The 22,940-nt window shown below is 45.0% G+C and overlaps 1 protein-coding gene across 2 annotated transcripts in view; it reads right to left on the bottom strand.

The window, feature by feature from the left end:
• CCHR4.PART1H3orf33 (chromosome chr4.part1 C3orf33 homolog) overlaps window positions 1-22,940 on the bottom strand; it is a 566,094-nt gene that overhangs the window by 334,057 nt on the left and 209,097 nt on the right. The window lies entirely within an intron of this gene.

Raw genomic sequence — 22,940 nt, 5'->3', positions numbered from 1 at the left:
TAGAGTCCTCAGCATCAGAATCTTCATAAGGAGAGAAGGAATAGTCTTGGTCTTCAGAGGAATCCGAAGAAATAGACAGTTGTTCGGAGGAAGCAGATTCTTCCTCTTGTCTAGGCCTTTTGTCAGGAGGAGGCTGGGAACCCCTGATAAGAGAAATCAGATCTTCAACCATCTTGAGCATCTGTTTCTTAGGCATAGGGCCTTGAACAGGAGACTGAAGTGAAGCTTTTTTCGATTGGGAAGGAGCCTTCGGTTTGGAAAACGTTTTGACTGTAAGAGTCGTCGGTCTGAAAACGCCTTCAGAAAGCAAAAGTGTTTCAGAAGTACCGGTGTCCTTGGGAGGTAAGTCGTCGGTAGGGCCTGAAGTAAAAGGCTGCATCGGCCTAGTACATTCCGTCAAGATTTCCGTAGCGGTCTCGGGTTCCTCAACTGCGGTAGTCAGACGCTGCGTCGGAGCCTCACAGATAACCGGAGAACCGGAGACTGGATCAACCGAGGCCTGGGCTGTCGATCCTTATCCCTGCGCTTTTTGTACACGCCGGTAGTCGGTAGCTCCGACGGCATGTTATAATTAAATTTTCTGCCAAAAAAGTGTGGTGCAAAATCAAATCGTCTTTTAATACGGCGTTTATTAAATCTAGCACAAAAACGACAAGAAGTGACGTCGTGATCAGGGCCTAGGCAGGGTATACAATAAGAATGAAAATCCTTATGAGGTATTTGCTTCCCACAAGAAATACAATTGTTAACTTTTTCTGACATCGGTCTGAGGCAAGAAAAGGTTCCCCAACAGGGCACTTAGCTTTATAGAAGACTTCGGTCTGAAACTCAAATTCGAAAATCTCAGGAGTCGGCCGACCGGCAGTTGCGAACTGCTTCTGCTTCGGGCACCGCGCGGCAAGAAAGACTGAAGAAAATGGCGTCGGTTGCAATATATGTACCCCTGGCGCACTGACGTCAGGGATGAGGCGACAGCAACCGACGTCGGAACAAGACTTTGGAAATCCGTCTGACTGTGGGAACGACTGACGACAGGATAACCCAAGTGTGATGACTGCAGCAGGGTAACGCGATGAACATCCATACTTCTCCCAACAATGGGAGAATCGATTGTAGTGTGATCATACGGAACTTGGACTTTTGTACATAGTTGTTCAGTCGGCTGAGATCTAATATGGGTCTCAGGTCCCCTATTCTTTTCGGCACCAAATAGAATCTTGAGTAAGTCCCTAATCCGATCTGGTCTGAAGGGATATGCTGGATGGCTCCCTTTCCTAGCAGCTTTGAAACCTCTGAAGCTGCGTGATCGCTTTGACTGGGTGGAACATCCGGGATTTTTCTGACTGGAGGGGGATCTGACAAAAAGGGGATGGCATAACCTCCGGAAATTATTTGTAATACCCATCGGTCCTGGGTGATGCTCTGCCAGGCTTCCGGGTATAACGATATTCGGCCCCTGACTGACTTCGGAAATGCACAGTCGGGCATCCCATCAGGAACAACGGTAGGGAGAGCCACAAAAGGAATTGCGGTCTTCCAAATTGCGGGGCCCCCTCTGCCTCTAGGGTGGCGTCTCCCTGAATAACCTCCCCCTCCTCTGCCTCTGGAGGGGGACTCACCTTGTGCACCAGGAAAAAAACCTCTGTGATTTTTTGAACCACATCTTCCCACCCCGCTGGGCCTTGGGGTAAGGCCTAGAGGGAAGGGAAAAACAGACCTCTACAGCAGAAAGGGTCTTTTCCTCTTGCTCGCACCTGGTGAGGGTGTCTTTCACTTTGGTTCCGAACAAGGAAGAAACATCAAAGGGGGCGTCAGTGAAAGAAGACTTGAAGGCCTCCACGAAATGACAAAGGCGCAGCCAGGCTTGCCTTCTATGGGCGACTCCTGAGCTTGCTGCCCTACCCTCTTCCTCGGCTGCATATGAAATGAGCCGCATGGAGGAGTTAACGATGGAATTGAGCGTAGACACCTGGGCGTTAACCGTCTGGGCCACTGCCTCAGGCACGTTACTCGCAAGAGTATCTTCTAACTCCTTGAGGAGATCTCTCTGGAGCTGAGTAAAATGAGACAGGTAGTTCAGCGACCATAACGTAAAGGTTGCTGACGAGAGGGTACGCTTCTTGTACCGGTCCATGGTCCTAGACTCCTTGTTAGGAGGATGGACGGAGGAAGAAGTCTCTGCTACTTCCTTCTGAGTGGCCGGCTCCACAACCATAGCATCCACAGGGACTCCTTTGGAGAGAAACTCCTTACCCGGGGGAGCAGAAAGAAATTTATTGAGTCTCCTGGGTACAGGTTCCACAGAATCACGGTTCTCCCACACCCTCCAACAGATTAAATCCAAGAGCTCATCGAAGAGTGGGGACACCCAGGAGGCAGAGTGCTGAGCACCAAAGGCCTTAAGGAAGACTGACTCCTCCTCGGAGGGGGATTTGGACGGCCAGTCACCTCTTTGTTTCAATATCTCCAGGATGTCGGAGAAAGAAACATCGTCATAGGATGAAACTTGGGGACCACTCGTGGGGGTATCCCTAGGCCTTGGGGCTCAGCTGTCTATAGATAGGTGGTGATCAGAGGCTCTCACTGGAGTGGTAGGGGACAGAATGACCAACCCGCATGATGTAGCTGAAGATCTGGCCAGCGCACTTCACATGGCTTCAAAGGCTGGGCTCCCAGAGTCCGAGGACCGGCCAGCCTCCGAGACCATGACAGGAGTCGGGGTTCCATGAGCCGAGGCACCGAGTAAGAGACTAGGAACCGAAAGATGTCTCGAGGTGTACCCCCCTTGGGCCTGACTGAAAAATCCCGAGTCCTGAACCCCATGGACGGAGCCAATGGGGTCGGAGCTGATGTCGGCACCGATAAGCCCGGAGGGGCCATCGGAGCCAACCTAGGAACATCACATGGAGCGGAGCATTCCGGCTCCGAAGACAGAGATGTGCTCGGAGGAGGAACAATTGAAGAAGGTATCGGGACCGGCTCTGGAGCCGACTGGGACGGAGCCGAGAACAATTTAGCCAAAACCGGTAACTGAGGGAGCCTCTGCACAACCCTATCGACATCCACATCTGAAAGTGTCCTGGACGATTTGGAGGACAGGGAGGGAGATATGAATCTCCTCTCAGGTGACACTGGTCTAGTACTGGGCGATCGGCTCCGAAGAGGTTCCAATATAATTGGAGCCGATGCTGGTTCCATCAACACCGACACTTCCTGCGGCCCCGAGGATAGTGGAGCCAAGGAGGTCGAGGCTAGCTTCATCACTTTCTCCGATGGCTCCGAGGAGACTGAAGGAGCCGGAGATCTCTTTTTTGATTTAGTAGACTTTGATTTAGAACTGGAAGTCGAATCCATGGCTTCTTCGAACGAGGGTTTCAAGAGTCCCTTAAGAATTTACTTATTCTTTCTTTCTTGGAGCACCCTGGGACTAAAAGCATGGCAGAAGCTGCAGGACTTCTGCAGGTGGATAGCTCCCAGATAATAAACACATAGTGAATGTCCATCGGTGATGGACATTTTGTAGTCACACTTAGAGCATTTTTTAAAACCCGAAGGTCGCAAAAAACCAATACGACAAGCAAGTCACTGCCTGACCGAAAAAAAACAACTACAGTCACACAAATACCAATAAGTGCAGGAACAAAAACTTTCCACAACAACAGCACTCACAATCCTCAGACTAACACACTCTAAGACGACTAAGGCTAAAAACCTCTAACTAAAACGGTTTTACACCAACTCGCCCACAAAACAATGACAGACACTAAAACCTCAATCAAACTACAGACAATATCCAAAACACCAAATAGAAATAGCTATTTAAATAGCTTTTTGTTTGTAACAAATTCTCTCAAGAAGAAGAAAAAGGTACTTAGCCACAGCCAAAAGCGAGACCACGTCCGAGCTACACAAGCGGCAAATGAGATCTGGGGATATGGAGTAGTACAGCATGGGATACCTGCTTAGCACAGCCAATAGAAGACTTCGAGCTAGAAAAGTTTGGCCGAGTCGGAGCCGATATTCGGCTCCGAACCCACAGGTAAGAATGTAGGCGAGATTGGACTGCATAACATCTATAATTCAAAGTGGAAAGGGTGCAACAGGGGGAAAGCTCAAGAAACAAGGAGAGACACGGATTTTGAATGCAGGCCTTTAAGGAGAATAACAATAATTATACAGAATATCATATCTATAAAGTAGAAGAAAATATCTTAAGAACTAAACTGACACGGGAATGGAGAAAGGAGTTTCTGCTGATAGGGATGACAGCAATTAAGGATATAGACACTAGGCAAGAGGGGGCTGGAATTTATTGGAGAAAACTGACAAAGAAACCAAGGTATTGAGAGCAAAACATGACTGGATGGACCTTAGAGTGATTTATTAACAAGTTTCAAGAGTAAACAAGTAAATTAAAAAGAATACTGAATATTATGAGGCTTTTTTCTAGTAAATGCATGTATACGCAGCAGTAATTCTGCATCTGGTCTTCATGTTTCCATGGAAATGATCTGATAAAGAGAAACTGGCTGCCTGATTTTTGTGTCTCTATGCAGACTATCAGATAAAGAGAAACTGGCTACAGTCTGGTAGAGAGTGATTGACTGAAGGAAAAAAAAAACTGAGAAGAGACTGTCTAGGAGATAATGTTTTCTGAAAGAATTCAAGGGTTTTCCCAGCTGGGAGAGCTACAAAGAAAAGACAATGCCAATTAGCACTTAGTAGAAGCACAGGCTGCACCATGCATCTTAACACATTTAACTGTTCTTTTAGGTTAACTCAAGTCTATGAGTGTGGCAGTCAGTTTAGGACTTTTGTTTCTATTAGGAGACTAAAACTTCATATTTGAAGATGTATATAGTTTTGTGTGTTATTATTAAGTTAATAGATTTTAAAGGGGTATTGGGGATGTGTTTTGTTTTTTTGTTTGAGGGCTTTCAACAAAACAAAAAATTTTGTAAGATTTGACATAGGTTCAAATGGATATGACAAGAAACAACTGTATAAAAGTTCAACCTGTCAAACAGTATATGCATGTAACACAAAAGCTGGAACTAGACTTTCAACAACAACGGGTTATACATAAAAGTTGGGAATAATAACTTTTTAATGCAATGATGCTTTCTATAATGTCTTTAAATATCAACGGTCTTACAGACAAGTACAAAAAAGAAAGATTAGTGAAGTATATTAAAAATGTAGAGTGCTATGTTACAGAACACAGACACACTTGGAAAGAACTGAACATGTGAATTTGATGAAGAAAGGTTTTCAGGAAAGTTATTCAGTGGAATGCCTGGGACAAAGGAAAAGAGGAGAACTTAGATTAATTGCAAATGGAGCTCCAATAGTGACAGAAGAGGATAGAAAAGATAATAATGCCAAATGTGTAGTGCTAAGGGGCTACTGGCAAGGGAGGAGGCCTACACTGGCATGTATTTATATTCCACCTACAAGTGCTATAATGGAGCGTAAGGAAATTATGGGAGGAAATAAGTTTTCAGCAAGGAATATTACATATAGGTGGGGAATGGGATGGAATTTGTAACAGTGATGATGTGTCTGGGTGGCCCAGAAATGATAGTATAACAAAGAAGGGTTGCTTTTTGAAGAACTTTATGAAAATATTTGGCATGGAAGATGGGAATTCAGTAACAGTAGACTGGAGTGAATTTGCATATTATTCCCCAAGATATAAAAACTGGGCTAGGCTAGACAGAATTTACATTTCACAAGAACATGTGCATTTAAATGAATGTCTTGATACTCACCCAATAACTATGTCAGATCATGAGCCAATAATAACTAACATAAAAACACAGGATAATGAAATAAAAATGAGAACTGGTGCCTTACCGCCTATCTGTTGAAAAGGGAGGAATTTAAGAAATGGGTAGTGGAGATTACTTTGGAGCTATTCAAGAGGATAGAAATTATTTCTGAAACTACAGCTAGGGAGAGGGATAACATTAAGGTGGAGTTTAAAAATAGGATGGAAATGAAAGAAAGGCAGCTACGATTAAGAAGTAAGAATTATTTAGAGGGCTTGACAAATGTTAAAGTATTGCAGAATAGGGGGTATCTCACAGAACAAGAGGAGGATCAGCTGCAGAATACTAAGCAGAAAATAAGGGATTACCTTGATAATATGCACGACTTTAGAAAGATTGCTGTTAAGCAACTGTTTTTTGATAATAACAGTACAGTGCAAAAACTTTTAGCACAACCCCTCAGGCAACAGAAAGTAGAAAGTACAGTTGTGTACACTTACCATAAATGTAGATGTTCTAATGTATTCACTGTTGCAGTCATCACACTTGGGTTATCCTGCCAGGGGTAGCCCTCAGTCGGCCTGAATACCAGAGGCTTAGTATTTCTGCGTTGGTTGCTGTCGCTCCAGGACTGATGTCAGGTCATCAGTGGTATAAAATCAGGCAGCCAACGCCATTACATCAGTTTTTCTTGCCCCAAATGTCAGGAGCCCTCAAATAGGGAGATAGGTTATGGTGGAATGACACAACCAGTAGAAAGTAAATACCAAAATGCACTGTAAATAGTGAGGAAGAGAGAGAGAGAGGAGGGGGGTGGAGGGTGGGAAATCAGAACTGCAACAGTGAATACACTCAAACATCTACATTTATGGTAAGTGTACACAACTGTATTATGTTCTTTGTGTTTCACTGTTGCAGTCATTACATTTGGGTTGATTCCCAAAGCTGAAGTAACAAGTGGAGGCAGTCAAGAAGTGTTGGGGCTGGCTAGTATGCCCTGCAGGACTGTGGTTGCAAAGCCTGCTCTGGATTTGGAAAAGATAGGCAGGTGGTAATGTTTGGTGAAGGTATGAACAGAACTCCAAGTTGCAGCCTCCAGGATGTCCCTGGTAGGGACCCCTCTGAGAAAAGCTGCAGAGGTGGAAGTTGCCCTAGTTGAATGTGTTCTGACCCTCTTTGAAGGTGGTTTCCTGTGGTGTTTGTAACAGAAATGGATACAGTGTGCTATCCATTTGGAAATGGTTTGTTTTAATATGGCCTTTCCCTCCACCCCTGCTGCAAAGCTGACTAGTAACTGGTCAGTTTTCCTAAAGGGCTTAGTCCTATCCAAGTAGAATCTGAGCTGTCTATGCACATCCATAGAGTGCAGGATCCTTTCCCCCTTATTTTGTGGTTTAGAGAAAAAGGTGGGCTAATGAATAGATTGGTTGAGAGCCACACTGGACACCAATTTAGGCATGAAAGTTGGGTTAGTCCTGAGGGAGACACTGTCAGCATGATAAATGATGAAGGGTTCCAGAGCCATGAGTGCTTGCAACCCAGACACTCTTCTAGCTGAAGTGATGGCCAGAAGCAAGGTTGTTTTCCAAGAGAGTAATTTTAACTCTGCTGAAGCTGCAGGCTCAAAGGGGGGTAAGCGTGGGTTTTTCCAACACAAAGGTCCCAAGTAGGGGCTCTTCTGGTCGGCCTTAAGTTGTTAGCCCCTCTAAGGAATGGATTCATGAGGGGGTGTGAAAAGAGAGGTGGCTCTGTGCTGTAATGAGTGGAGATGGCAGAGGCATGAATTTTAATAGAAGAGAAGGAGAGGCTCCTGTGAAGTAGGTCTGCTAGTTAATCCAGGATGAGAGGTAAGAAGGGCTGTGCTGGTCAGCTCCTTTAGCCTGAATCCAGGAGCAATACCTTTTCCACTTGTTAGCACAGGATTTTCTAGTGCTGGGACGTCTGGCTTCACATATAACATCCAGGACTTGCTTGCTTAGGCTGGCCACTGAAGGAGAGGTCAAAGAATAAGCCAGGCTGCCAGGTTCAGAGTCTGCAATTGTGGATGCAAGAAAGTACAGTTGTGTACACTTACCATAAATGTACATGTTCGAGTGTATTCACTGTTGCTGTCATTACATTTGGGTTATCTGCCTGCAGGTAGCCCTCAGCCGGCCTGATTATCAAGGTCTTGGGTCCTATGTCAGATGCTGTCTCTTCTTCCATGACGTCAGGTAGTCAGGGGTATAAAGCATGGAGCCGATGCCATTACATCAGTTTTTCTTGCCCCAGATGTCAGGTGCCCCCATAATGGGAAGCAATTATATACAAGGTTACACCTCCAACAAAAAGCAAATACACCAGAAAGCTTAAATACAGTAAACAAGAAGAAAGGTATAGCCAATAAAAGTAGGGGACTGGAGGAAGGGTAACCAGGACTGCAACAGTGAATACACTCGAACATCTATATTTATGGTAAGTGCACACAACTGTACTATGTTCTTCGTGTTTCACTGTTGCAGTCATTACATTTGGGTAGATTCCCAAAGCTAAGGAAGGGAGGAGACAGTTAGAGAGCATTAGGACCAGCTATTGAGCCTTGCAAGACAGCAGTGGCAAAACCCGCTCTGGATTTAGAAAAAATAGGCAAGTGGTAATGCTTGGTGAAGGTATGTACAGAGCTACAGGTAGCAGTTTCTAGGATGTCCCTGGTAGGAACACCTCTGAGAAAGGCTGTTGAAGTAAATGCAACACTGGTGGAATGTGATCTTAACCCCTGTGGGGTAAGTTTTCCATGGTGCTTATAGCAGAAATGAATGCAATGGGCTATCCACTTAGAAATGGTTTGCTTTGAAATGGCCTTCCCCTATGCCCCTGCAGCAAAGGCAACAAGCAGCTGTTCAGTTTTCCTGATAGGCTTAGTCCTGTCCAAATAAAATCTAAGTTGTCTGTGCAAGTCCAAAGAGTACAGCATTTGTTCTCCTTTGTTCTGTAGATTAGAAAAGAAGGTTGGCAAATGAATGGACTGATTAAGGGTCACACTGGATACCACCTTGGGCATAAAGGAAGGATTGGTCCTGAGGGACACCCTGTCTGCATGGAAGATGATGAAGGGCTCCACTCTCATGAGGGCCTGTAATTCGGACACTCTTCTTGCTGAAGTGATGGCTAGAAGGAAGGCTGTTTTCCAAGAAAGGAATTTCAACTGTGCAGTTGCAGCTGGCTCGAAAGGAGGTAGAGTGAGCTTTTCCAGTACAAAGTTAAGGTCCCAGGCTGGAGTAGGGGCTCTCCTGGGTGGTCTTAAATTTTTGGCCCCTCTGAGGAAATGCTTCAGCAGGGGGTGAGAGAAGATGGGTGGCTCCGTATTGTAATGTGCTGAAATGGCTGAGGCATGAATTTTAATAGATGAGAAGGAAAGACCCTTGTGGAACATCTCTGTTAAGTACTGAAGAATATGCAGTAAGCTGGGCATTGTTGTGCCCATCCCCTGAGTCTGACTCGAGGAACAGTATCTTTTCCACTTTTCAGCATAGGATTTTCTAGTACTAGGCCTCCTTGCTTCCAGAATGACATCCATACTTGCTTACTGATGGAGGGTATTGGAGAGCTCAGGTAATTAGTCTGGTTGTAAAAATATGAAGAGTGCCACTGGTATCAGACAAACCAAAAGAAGTATATGCTGCAGCAAAAAAAGTTTTAAATTCTTAGTCTTACAAAAAAATCTTAGAAAATTTAAGAGAAGGTGATGTGAGTAATGAAACAGAATATGTGGAACTCAGGTGGATAATTGACTTTAAAGCATATGCCCCTCCAGGTCTGAACAGTGCTGTCTCTTTAAAACCGGTCCTTAGGAAAAGGAATTAGCCAGGCTGCAAGGTTCAGAGTTTGAAGCTGAGGGTGCAGAATCTGGCCCTCCTGCTGGGACAGCAGGGAAGGGGTTTGAGGCAGGTGCCATGGTTCCAGCAGTGACATACTGTGCAAGAGGGGGGTATCAGTGTTGGCGTGGCCAGTCTGGTGCAATGAGAATTGTCCTTGGCTTGTCCTGTTTGATCTTTAGCAGAACTTTCAAGAGTAGAGGCAGAGGGGGAAAGGCATAAACTGAGAGGCTTTCCCAGGTGAAGGACAGGACATCCACTTTCCAAGCTTGTCTGTGGGGAGTCCTTGTGCAGAATTTGCCCAATTGGTAGTTCAGAGGGGAGCCAAACAGGTCTATCTCTGGGCTCCCCCATTTGTTTCCCAAAATGTTGAATATCTTTGGTTCCAGTTTCCACTTGTGGGTCCATGAGATTTCTGCTTAGGTCGTCTGCCAGTGAATTTAGTTTGCCTGGCAGGTGGAGCTTGTGGATGCCTTGGTAGCTCAAGGCTGTGTTCCAGAGAGCCATGGCTAGTCTGCAGAGAGGGTACAAGTGTGTTCCCCCTGCTTGCTTATGTACCACATAACAGAGGTGTTATCTGTCTTTACCAATAATTGTCCTGGAAGAATATGGTCCTTGAAGGCTGTCAGAGAATTCTGTACAGCTAACATTTCTTTTTGATTGATATGCAGGTGCATTTGTCTCGGGTTCCATTTGCCCTGAATGCACTGCCCTGCCAAGTGAGCCCCCCATGCATAGTCTGAAGCGTCTGTTGTTAGGGTTTGGGAGGCAGGGGGTAGAGTGAATGGCAGTCCCTTGCTATGGTAGCAGGCCTCTGCCCGCCATAGGAACTCTGTCTTTATACAAGGAATGATAGGGATCATTGATTCCAGGTCCTGAGAATGTTGACACCATAGGCTTTTTAGATACCATTGTTGTTTCCTCATATGCAGTCTTGCATATGGAATTAGTAGGATGCAAGAGGCCATGAACCCCAGGGCTTGCAGTATTTTCCTTGCAGATAACTGGGTCTTTGTGGCCAGTAGTTTGAAGTAGGCTGCCAAATAAACTTGTTTCTCTGGTGTGAGGTAGGCCATCTGGGAAGTTGTGTTCAAGCTTGCTCCCAGGAATACAATTTGTTGTCAGGGTACTGGGTGAGATTTATTTTTGTTTATGTTGTACCCCAGTGAGGTTAGCAGTTTCTTTACAAATGCCACATGATTTAATAGTATGTCCTGGCTTTCTGTCTGAATTAGACAATGGTTAGGTATGGGTATATTTGAATATTTCTTTGCCTGCAGAATGCAATGACTGGAGCTAGGCACTTTGTGAATACCCTGGGCACAGTAGATAAGCCAAAAAGCAGTGCAAAGAACTGATAGTGCATGTAGCCTGCTCTGAAGTGTAGGTATTTTTTGTAAGATTCCCTTATTGGGATGTGCAGGTAAGCTTCCTTTAAGTCCAATGTTGCCAACCGGGCATTTTTGCCTAGCATGGGAAGCAGCTGATGAAGAGTTGGCATTTTCAATTTTGGGATTACAAAAAAGTGTTTAGAATAGACAGGTCCAGGATAAGACGTCAGGAGTTGTCTTTTCTGGGTACCAGGAAACAGTCTTGAGTAAAAACCTTCGCCCCATTCCTCTGCTGGGACAGGTTGAATAGCCCTGATACTTAGAAGTGAGAGAACCTGCTGTTGAGCCTCTGCCCACTGATTTGGGGGTAGGTCTGGCCAACCATCTGGGGCTGGTAAGGAGTGGAAGTGGAATATGTATCCTTGGGAAACTATATTTAAAACCCATTTGTCTTGGGTAATGAGTTCCCAGTTTTTTGCATGCAGGGTGATTTTTCCCCCTAAGGGAGCAGACAGTTGAGCAGGGCTTGGAAGGTTTAAGGTTAAGTCATTGTGACAGTTTGCCATAGGGGGCTGTCTTACTACTTCCAGCTTTGGAAGTGGGAGCCCCCCACTGCTTAGGCCTGTGAGTACCTCGAGACTGTAGCCTAGGTGGTCTGCTGTTCCTGGGTTTGGACTGAGAAGGCCTGGAAGAGTCAGGAAAGGACCAGTTCTTAGAAGGCCAATGTCTACTAAATCTGGGAGGCTGTACTTGCAGGAAATCTTTAACAGTTTGCACAGATTTAGCTTTTTCCTCCATCTTTTTAAGTAATTCTTCTGCTTTGTTGCCAAACAGGTGGTCTTGGTTTAAGGGAGAATCCAGTAATTTAGCTTTAACATGATCTGGCAAATTTTGCTCCTTAAGCCAAGCATGCCTTCTAAGAACAGACCCAGTGACAGCAGCCCTACAAGATGCTTCTAAAGAGTCAAAACCACATTGCAAAGTATGTTTACCAACTTGTTCAGCAGAATGAATTAAATCCTGTAATTCTTTATTTTCAGCACACTCGGGAATTAACATAATTTTCTGTTTCAGTAGTCCAATAATATGCACTGATACTTTAATATATGAAACTGGCAGTTTAAGGCCCTAATGGCCAAAGTAGCAGAAGTGTATACCTTCTTGCCCCATCTGTCCAGGGCCCTGGTATATCTATCAGAGGGGGTAGGGTTTTTGACAGTAGTAGTCTTAATGCCTTTGGGTCACTGTGAAATGGTTTCTGGGTCTGCAGTAGGATTCTTAAAGAGGAACTTGTGAGAGTCAGGTACTCTGTAATACCTGTCAGGTTTTCTGGGAGCTGGAAGTAAAGTGTCTGGGGCCAGGCTAGATTCCAAGAAGGCATCATCTATAATGTCCAGTACAGAAGGGATAGCTAAAGGCCTGTGTTGAGGTAGGAGTAAGAATTCCCTAAACCTCTTTTTGGAGTCAGAGTAATCCTGGCTTTCCCAGCGGAAATGCTCCCTAAGAGTGTGCAAGGTTTCACCAAAAGAAAAATCTTCTGGAGGGGAAGCAGAGAGTATGGAGTCCTCTGTATCAGAATCCTCATAGTTAGATGAGGGCAAATCCCAGCCATCAGAAGAAACAGAAATTTCAGAATCCTGATCAGAAGAATCAGAAGGAAAATCAGTTCTAGGTCTCTTAGAGGGAGAAAGCTGGCTTCCCCTAATTAGAGTAATAAAGTCTTCAGCCATTCTTATCATTTGTTTTTTAGGCATATGGGCCTGACCATGCAGTTTGGACGTCAGTTTTCTAGGCGTGGGTCGAGTTTTAGGCCTTGAAGAAGAAGATGGCGTCAGTTTGAAATGCAAGTCCGTAGGCCTGAATACACCTTCAGTAGCCGGTGCCTGCACAGCGGCTCTGGACCCATCCAAGGTAGAAACATCCGCAGGTTCCATAGTCAAAGAAGCATCTCGTGGCATGGGTCTCAGTAGAGGCCTGGGAATCTGAAGTAGCGGGTATCAGGGGCTGTGAAAGCGCCTCACTGAGTACCAGCGAACTGGCGACTAGCTTAATGGAAGCATCGTCGGCAGCTTTGGACCTATGCGGTCTGTCTCTGTCTTTATCGTTAAGATTTTCAGAATGTCGGTAGTCGGGTGGCTTACTGAAGCCAGTTCTGGATAATTAAACCGAGTACCGAAATAGTTTGCTGCAAAAATGGATTGACGACGAATAGCTCGAGGGTTGAATAAGGCACAAAACCGACAACGAGGGAAGTCATGGTCTGGGTCTAGGCAAGGAATGCAGTAGGAATGAAAATCTTTATGAGGTATTTGCTTTCCACAGGTAATACAATTGTTAACTTTTACTGACATCAGTTTAGAGCAAAAAAAAAGGATCCCAAAGGGGTACTTAGCTTTTTGAAGACTTCGGTTCTGAAACTCAAAAATGAAAATTTCCAGAGTCGGCCAACACGCACTTGCGAACTGCTTCTGCTTCGGAACCGCGCAGCAAGAAAGACTGATATAATGGCGTCGGCTGCATGCTTTATACCCCTGACTACCTGACATCATGGAAGAAAAGACAGCATCCGATGCAGGACCCAAGATTTTGATAATCAGGCTGGCTGAGGGCTACCTGCAGGCAGATAACCCAAATGTAATGACTGCAACAGTGAAACACGAAGAACATCTCTCCTTTCCGCTGGGTCAGGAGAGTGGGAATCTGAGGGAGGTGCCATGGAGGCAACGGTGACAGACTGCGCAGTAGTGGGTACCAGTGCTGTCATGGCCAGTCTGGGGCAGTCAGGACTGCTCTTGGTTTTTCCTCCCGTATTTCGAGTAATACCCATGTAAGAAGAGGTAGAAGGGGAACTGCATAGACCGAGAGGGTTACCCACTGGAAGGATAGGGCATCCACATTCCAGGCCCTGCTGTGAGGTTCCCTGGTGCAGAATTTGCTGAGCTGGTGGTGGTTGTGGGAGGCAAATACGTCCACCTTCAGGGTACCCCATTTCTGGGTTATCAGGCTGAAGGTGTTGTGGTTTAATTGCCACTTGCGTGGGTCTAAGAGATTTCTGTTTAAATTTTCTGCCAGAGAGTTTTGGTTGCCAGGTAAGAATTGTGCTAGCATTTGAATTTGCATGGCTGAAGCCGTGTGCCAAAGGGTCATGGCTAGCCTTCAGAGTGGATAAGAGTGGTTTCCTCCCTGCTTGTTGACGTACCACATCACTGTGGTGTTGTCTGTTTTGATTAGTAGAGGCCCCGGAGAGAGTAGGGGGTCTGAAAGCTGTCAGAGTGTGCTGAACAGCTAGCATCTCTTTTTGCTTGATGTGCAGATGTATTTGATTTGGGCTCCAGTGGCCATGAATGTATCTGTCGTCCAGGTGTGCACCCCAGGCATAATCTGATGCATCTGTGGTTAGGGTCTGGGTGGTGTGGGGTTGTGAAAAGGGAAGTCCCTTGTTGTGGTTGCATGCTTCTGCCCACCAAAGAAAATATTTCCTTAGACAAGGTATCACAGGTATAATGGTTTCCAGGTCCTGGGAATGTTGATACCAAAGGCTTTTTAAGTACCATTAAAGTTTACTCATATGCAGTCTGGCATATGGAATTAGTAGAATGCATGAAGCCATGAACCATAGAACTTGCAGGATTTTCCTTGTGGATAACTGGGTTCTGGTGGCTACTGGAGAGAAGTAGCCTGTCAGACAGGCTTGTTTTTCTGGAGTAAGGTATGCCATCTGGGATGCCGTGTCCAGGCTTGTTCCCAGGAATACAATTTACTGACTGGGGACTAGTTTGGGTTTCTTTTCATTTATAGTGTACCCCAGTGATGTCAGCAGGTCCTTTACAAAGGTCAGGTGCTGCAACAGCTTTTCCTGACTGTCTGCCTGAATCAAGCAGTCGTCCAAGTAAGGGTAAATTTGAATATTTTTTTGTCTGCAAAATGCAATGGCTGGACCCAGGCATTCTGTGAAAACTCTGGGAGCAGTGGATAAGCCAAAGAGAAGTGCAGAGAACTGATAATGCATAGATCCTGCCCTGAAACATAGATATTTCCTGAATGGGATGTGCAGATAGGGTTCTTTTAGGTCTGGAGTGGCTAACCAAGCATCTTTGGATAGCATTGGAAGAAGTTGCTGGAGGGTGAGCATTTGGAATTTTGGTGTCACCAGGAAAGTGTTTAGAATGGAAAGATCTAGGATTAAGTGCCATGTGCCCTCTTTTCTGGGTACCAGGAAAAGTCTGGAATAAAAACCTTGGCCTGTCTGGTCTGTCGGGACAAGCTGAATTGCCCTCATGGAGAGCAGGGAATGAACTTGGTTTTGTGCCTCTGCCCACCAGTTTGGAGGAAGATCTGGGAACCCTTTTGGGGTTGGCAGTGTGTGGAAATAAAATTTGTACCCCTGGGACATTATGTTGAGGACCCATCGGTCGTTGGTGATGGAGACCCAATTTTTTGCATGGGAGGCACGTTTTCCTCCTAGGGACACAAGCAGGTGGGCAGAGGTAAGGGGTGGAGTTGAAAAGTCATTGTGAATTCTTGCCATAAGGGAGTGACTTAGCACTCCCTGTTTTAGAAGTGGAGGTACTCCATTGCTTAGATCTCTGCATTCCCTGGGACTGCTGTCTGGGGGGGTCTGCTACCTCTAAGTCTAGTCTGAGCCGGCCTTGAGGGGGTTGAAAAGGACCAGTGTTTTGAGGGGCAATGTCTACTGAATCTTGGAGGCTGGACTTGCAAAAAGTCTTTAACTGTCTGCATAGATTTAACTTTTTCTTCCATCTTTTTTAAGACCTCTTCAGCCTTGGTGCCAAACAAATTGTCTTTGTTCAGTGGTGCGTCCAATAGTTTTGATTTGACATGGTCTGGCAAGGTCTGTTCCTTAAGCCAAGCATGCCTTCTAAGTACAGAACCTGTGACTGCTGTCCTGCAAGAAGCTTCTAGAGCATCAAAGCCACATTGCAAAGTGTGTTTAGCAACTTGGCTTGCAGAATGCATAAGCTCCTGTAATTCTTTATTTTCTGTACAAGCTGGAAAGGTAGATACTATTTGTTTAAGAAGTTCCATTGTATGTTGCTGGTATTTCAACATGTGGAACTGACAATTTAATGTTCTAATGGCAAGAATTGCAGAGGTATATACTTTTTTACCCCATCTGTCTAAAGCTCGGGAATCCCTGCCCAAAGGGTTGGGATTCTTAGCTGTGGTTGCTTTTATTCCTTTAGGTCTTTGGGAGATGACCTCTGGGTCAGCAGTAGGATTTTTGAAAAGAAATTTGTGTGAGTCAGGGACTCTGTCATACCTGTCAGGTTTCCTGGGAGCAGGAGGTAAGAAACTGGATTCCATGAAAACATCATCCACAACATCCAGGACAGGAGGAATAGCTCAGGGTCTGTGCTGTGGCAAATCTAAAAATTCCATGAGTCTCTTTTTGTACTGAGGATAATCCTGGCATTCCCAATGGAAATGCTCTCTCAAAGTATGTAGAGTTTCACTTGTCCCTATTCTAGTATAAAAGTATATATGTAATGTATGTTCTACTATTCTTTTTGATTGTACCTTACTAGGTTTTACTGTGTAATATTTACTTTGTTGCTTATTGTTACTGTGTATTATGGAGCTTTTCTCCCTGGGCCTCCACTGAAAATGGGCTCCCTGAGCCCAGTGGACCTCCTGGTCATCAAACTGGAAATAAATAAATAATAAATCATCTGGAGGAGAGGCAGATGGAATGGATTCCTCTGCATATGAATCTTCATAAGCAGACAAGGGCATGTCTTCATAATCAGAAACGTCAGAGTCATCGGACTCCTGGTCAGATAAGGCTGCTGGGGACAAGTCTCTTTTTCTTTTAGAAGGCGTAGGCTGGCTTCCCCTAATCAGCATGATAAGGTCTTCAGCCACTTTAAGCATTTGAGATTAAGGCAAGGAAGCAGGTGCTTGAGCTTGGGTCATCAGTTTCTTAGGTGTAGTATGTACCCTGGGCCTTAGAAACTCAGTAGTTTTAGAAAGAACTGAAGACGCGTCACCTGTTTTAAATACTTTTGCTCTTGATCTCTATATTCCGAAATGGCTTTGGTAAGCCATCCGACTACCGATCTTCTGAAAAAAATGAAAGGATAAAGACAGAGACGCTTCCGTTAAATTAGCCGGTGCCTGCTCAGCAGCTCCAGACTCATCCAAGGTAGAGATAGTCGCAGGTTCCGTAGTCAAAGAAGAGTCTCGCAGCATACCGAACTCTGAATGGGTCTCGGTAACGGCCTGCAAATCCACAGAAGCGGGTATCAGGGGCTGCGAAAGCGCCTCACTGAGTACCAGCAAACTGGCGGCTATTTCGGAATATAGAGATCAAGAGCAAAAGTATTTAGCTATGATAAGGGCCCAAGGACGTATAGTTCTGGCGTTGAACAAAGCACAAAATCAACTGCGAGGGATGTCTTGATCTGGGCCTAAACAGGTGACGCAGTAAGAATGGAAATTTTGGTGTGGTATTTGCTTTCCACATGCGAGACAATTGTTAACTTTTTCTGACATTGGTTAGAGCAAGAAAAAAGAATCCCCAACAGGGTACTTAGCTTTAGAAGACTTCAACTTCAATTTCGGAAACAAAAACTCAGGTAGCGGCTGGCCGGCACTCGTGCGAACTGCTTCTGCTTCGGGCTCCTCGCCCAGAAAGACTGATGTAATGGCGTCAGCTGCCTGATTTTATATCACTGAAGACCTGACGTCAGTTCTGGAGTGACAGCAACTGATGCAGAAATACTAAGCCTCTGCTATTCGAGCCGACTGAGGGCTATCCCTGGCAGGATAACCCATGTGTGATGACTGCAACAGTGAAACATGGAGAACATAGGGCTGTTGCCAAGTTTAGGGAGCCATAACAAGAAAGGTAACAACAGATCCTGTACAGGTATTAGAAATATTTCGGAAATTCTATGAAAGTCTGTATAAAGCAGAGAAATATGGAAATCCAGAAAAGATACAAATGGAAATGTTTAAGGAAGAATTAAATATGCCAAGGTTAGAGGTAGATGAGGCTCAATTACTAATGGTTAGGATAGGAGGAGATGAGATAAACATTGTTATTTATAACCAGTCTACAGGAAAGTACCCAAGAATAGACTGCATTCCTGTGGAAGTTTGGAAGCTGTGAGGGAAAAAAACTGATAAAGATTTGGAAGGTTTTGTTTAACAGTATTTTAAGAGGAGGAGCAGTACCAACATCCTGGTAGAAAGCAATGGTAGCTGTAATACATAAAGAGGATAAGGATCAATCAGACCCAGCTTCATACAGGCCCATTGAAATACTAAACCATGACTATAAATTGTTCATGTCTATAACGGCTAAAAGAATGACAAAAGTAATGCCAAAATTGATAGATATAGACTGATGTGGTTTTGTGGAGGGTAGGCAAATAACTGACAATATTAACAGAACATTGATGATCCAGAGGGAAGTAGAATGTAAGAAAATACCATTGTTGTTGGTGGGCCTTGATGCAGAGAAAGCATGTTGGTGCCACAGCCATGGGCTCAAGCTCAATGCCAAGAAATGTATAGTTATCCCCATTGGAAAAAAACATGTATCCGTGAATTACCATATAGGTGGCAGTACACTAAACACCGACAGTGTGATAAGAGACTTAGGGACACAGGTGGACAGTGGTCTCACCTTCGATAACCACATCGCCACAACAGTCAGGAAATCCTTCTATGTGGCACACCTCATCACTAAGGGCTTTTCATCCAGAAAAAAGGAGGTCATTGTCCCACTGTACTCATCCCTCATTAGACCCATTATAGAATACAACGCCCCGTTTGGTATGTACCTCTCAAGACATCTGCAACAACTGGAAAGGCTGCAGAAATACCTCACTAAAAGAATCACAGGCCTAAAGCAGATGCCCTATGCTGACCGCCTTAAAAACTCCAGCTATACTCTGTCGCATATCGTCTACTCAGAGGCGATCTCTGCTTAACATACAAGGCCATGTCAAACCCAGAGCTGTTGGACATGCTACACTTAAAGAAATCCCAATCACTCAGAGCCACACGCTCCAGGGATCTAAACCTTGTCATCACAATAAACAAAACATGCTGGAGGGATAGGTTCCTGACCCAGAGACTCCCCAGACTCTGGAATAGATTGCCCATACATGTCAAGCAGAGTGCCTCTCTGGCCCTCTTCAAAAGGAACCTTGATGATTGGATGGGAGAAAGGAAATTCACCCCGAGGATCATGTCAGTTGCCCTGCTAGACAGGGGTCCAGGAAAGTAAATAGTGTGGGAAGAAATAGCCAGGGAATTGTTATGGCTAGGCTTGTATAGGCCCTAGGGCTGATAGCCTGGTACCAACCTATGAACCTATGTGACAGAGTAAGCTGGGACTTTATGAGTATGGCAATGGAAGCATTTGCATTTCCTGAAAAAATTAAAACGTTGATTAGGAGGATATCTGAAGGATTGGATGTGAAAACTGAAGTGGGTGTGGTCCTCTATGATAATTGTTGCTTGAGTAGAGGAACCAGGCAGGGGAGTCCTCATTCACCTTTGTTATTTGCATTATATTTACAAGCACTGGCAAAGAAAATAAAGGACTCAGACATTCACAGATATAATTGGTACAGTAGACAAGAAAAGCTGCCTCTGTTTGCAGATGATATTATTTTATTCCTGATAAAACAAGAAAGAGACATTACAGTGTTGTGGAACATTTTGAAGCAGTTTCAAATCGTTTTGGCATACAAATTAATAAAGCCAAACCAAAGGCAATAGCAGTAAATGATGTACCCACACACGAATTGGTTCAGCAATATCTGTATTTACAGGAATATAATAAAAAAAGAAGTTATGTCTTACCATAATGTTCCATCTGTATTGTTAATCCTCGTTCAGTCATTACGTATGGGTATTGGTTCTGAGCTCGGAACCGAGCCGGCCATCTTCCAAGCTCGCGTCAGCTACAAACTCTCGAGCTAAACTCTTACCCATAATCCCCCTCTCCCTGTTACCTCAGATTGAGTTTGCAAGTCAAAAGAAGGTAAGGGCTACCTCTGGTCAAATGACCTAAGAGAACCAGATGGTGTGATCCACTAGAAGCCACAGGAAGGGGAAGGAAGGAGGGAGGGTCGTAATGACTGAACGAGGATCAACAATACAGATGGAATGTTATAGTAAGACATAACTTCTTTATCTGATATTGTTAATCCTCGTTCATTCCTTACGTATGGGACAGAGTCCCCAGCTACCTCTATTCCTGGGAGGCTCTCATGGAAGGACATTCCTGAGCACCATAGAACCAAAGGATGCTCTTCCCCTGGAGGCCAAATCTAATCTGTAATGACTGATGAAGGTATGAGGCATAGCCCAAGTTGCGGCTACACATATGTCATGTAAAGAAGCTCTGGCATGGAAGGCAGCAGAAGTTGCCACCAACCTTGTTGAATGAGCCTTCATGGTAGTAAGCAATGGGATATTGCATTGTGTATAAATGAAGGCCACACAGTGTTTCAACCATCTAGCTAATGTGACTATAGCAACAGCAGATCCTAATCTAGGTCCAGAATAGGTCAAAAATAACTGGCCAGATTTACTCGAGGACCTAGTCCTGTTCAAGTAAAAGCGGATTTGCCTGTGAATATCTAGGGTATGTAGGCAATACTCTCCTCTTTTTGAATGATTGGGAAAGAAAACTGGCAAGTCAATGGTTTGATTAATGGACATTTCAGAGATCACTTTTGGCAGAAAGGAAGGATTAGTTCCCAAAGACACTATCTCTATGAAAAATCAAGTATGGACTCTTAATGCATAAAGCTTGAAGCTCAGAGATATGTCTGGCAAAAGTAATGGCCACCAAAAACAAAGTTTTCCATGACAAATATTTGAGGTCGCAAGAAGAAGCTGGTTCGAAGGGTGGCATTGTCAGAGCTTGTAGAACTAACGACAGGTCCCATGGCTGAACAGGTTCTCTAAAAGGGGGCTTCAAATGATTCACACCTTTTATGAAGGTCTTGCATAATTTGTGTGACATAAGAGTGGAGTCTTGGACACCTTCATGGAAATTAGATATTGTAGCCAAATGAACTCTAATGGTAGAGGCCGACAGACCCGATTGAAATAGGTCGGCCAGATACTCTAGTATTATTGACACCAGTGCTGCGAAGGGATCTACTTGTTTTTCTTTCAGCCAACAGGTAAATCTTTTCTACTTGCTTAGATAAGTAATTCTAGTAGAAGACTTATGAGATGCAATAAAAATGTCCCATACTGGTAAAGAAAGAACATTCTGCCTGGCAATCAAGGGAATTGGAGGAGCCAAGCTGTAAGCTTCAGGCTGTCCAAGTTGGGATGAATCAGGTTCTGCGGATGTGAAATCAACTCCGGGGTTGGATAGAGAATCCATGGTTGATCTAGCAGGTGAGGCCAAAGGAAGGGGAACCAAATCTGACGAGGCCAATATGGTGCTATGAGGATGACTTTGCTCTTCAACTGACGGGATTTCTTCAGAAACTGGGGAATGAGGGGAAAAGGTGGGAATGCATAAAGAAGACCCGAGGGCCAATCGTGGACTAGAACGTCCCTGGGTGACTGTCCCAAAGGGGGAATCAGGGCGAAGTAGTTGCTGCATTTGTAGTTGGTCGTGGAAGCAAAGAGGTTGCAGCAAGGATGGCCCCAGCGGTGGAAGATCTCCACCGCTATCAAGGGATTCAGGGACCACTCATGAGGTTGTAGAATGCACCTGCTGAGTCTGTCTGCCATCACGTTGGAACTCCCAAGAATGTGCACTGCTAGAAGAAAATGGTTGGTAGCCACCGCCCATTGCCATATTCTCATGGTCTCTTGACAAAGGGGGCAAGATCTGGTTCCACCTTGTTTGCTGATGTACCAGACCACCGCCTTGTTGTCTGATTGAATCGCAATTGTCCCAGACGGCAGCAGGGGATGGAATGCTTGCAACGCCGGCAGCACTGCCCTCAGCTCTAGAACATTTATATGCAGTTGGGCCTCCAATTCAGACCAAGTGCCTTGGACTGTCTGGCCCTGACATAGCCCCCCCCCCATCAGGGAGGCGCCTGTGGTCACTGTAGCCTTAGGTTGCTGGGGAGAGAAGGGGCGAGACCATTGTGACGGGTTGTGGGTCATCCACCAATTTAAATCCTGTTTGCACCTGTGGGTTACTCGAATCTTGGCTGAAAAAGGATGCTGAAAAGGATACCATTGGGTGAGCAGTGGCCATTGTAGAGGCTTCATATGAAACCTGGCCAGGGGGACAATAGTGATGGAGACTGCCATGGAACCCAACAGCTGTAGGACAGAGTGAGCTGTGGATTTCTCCCTTGAAAGGATTGGGATCAGTTGTTGCTTTATCCTTAAAATTCTGTGCTCTGGAATGGATGCTCTGCAATTCTTTGTATCCAAGATGACCCCTATGAATTCTGTGGAATGAGATGGGGTGAGATTGGATTTTTGCCAGTTTATGGTTATGCCTAGCCTTTTTGAAATGAGGAGAGAGTATGTCAGGGCTTCTTCCAATAGATGTCTGGTGGGGGCAGAGATGAGCCAGTCGTCTAGGTATGGAAACACCTGGAATCCTTGAAGTCGCAAGTGAGCTGTGACAACTGCTATGCACTTTGTGAACACTCTGGGGACTGTAGAGAGTCCGAAGGGCAGTACTCTTAACTGGTACTGATTGGCCCCCGCATGGAAGCGCAGAAGTCTTCTTGATGGCCTGTCCACTTTTATGTGGTAATACGCATCTTGAAGATCTATCGACCACATCCAATTGTCTTTTTCCAAAAGAGGGGGGATAGACTGTATTGTGACCATCCGGAATTTCTGTACTCTCTCAAACTTGTTTAATACACTGAGATCCAAAATTGGTCTCCGGTCCCTGGTTTTCTTTGGCACCAAAACTAGTCTTGAGTAGAATCTGGATCCTATCTGGTCTGGAGGGACTATTTGGATGACTCTCTTTTTTAGCAGATTTTCTACCTCTAGTGCTGCTT

This window comes from Protopterus annectens, chromosome 4.part1, assembly GCF_019279795.1.
Source record: "Protopterus annectens isolate FY-2018-M chromosome 4.part1, PAN1.0, whole genome shotgun sequence".
Classification (NCBI taxonomy): domain Eukaryota; kingdom Metazoa; phylum Chordata; order Ceratodontiformes; family Protopteridae; genus Protopterus; species Protopterus annectens.
This window is presented reverse-complemented; position numbering and strand designations above follow the sequence as displayed.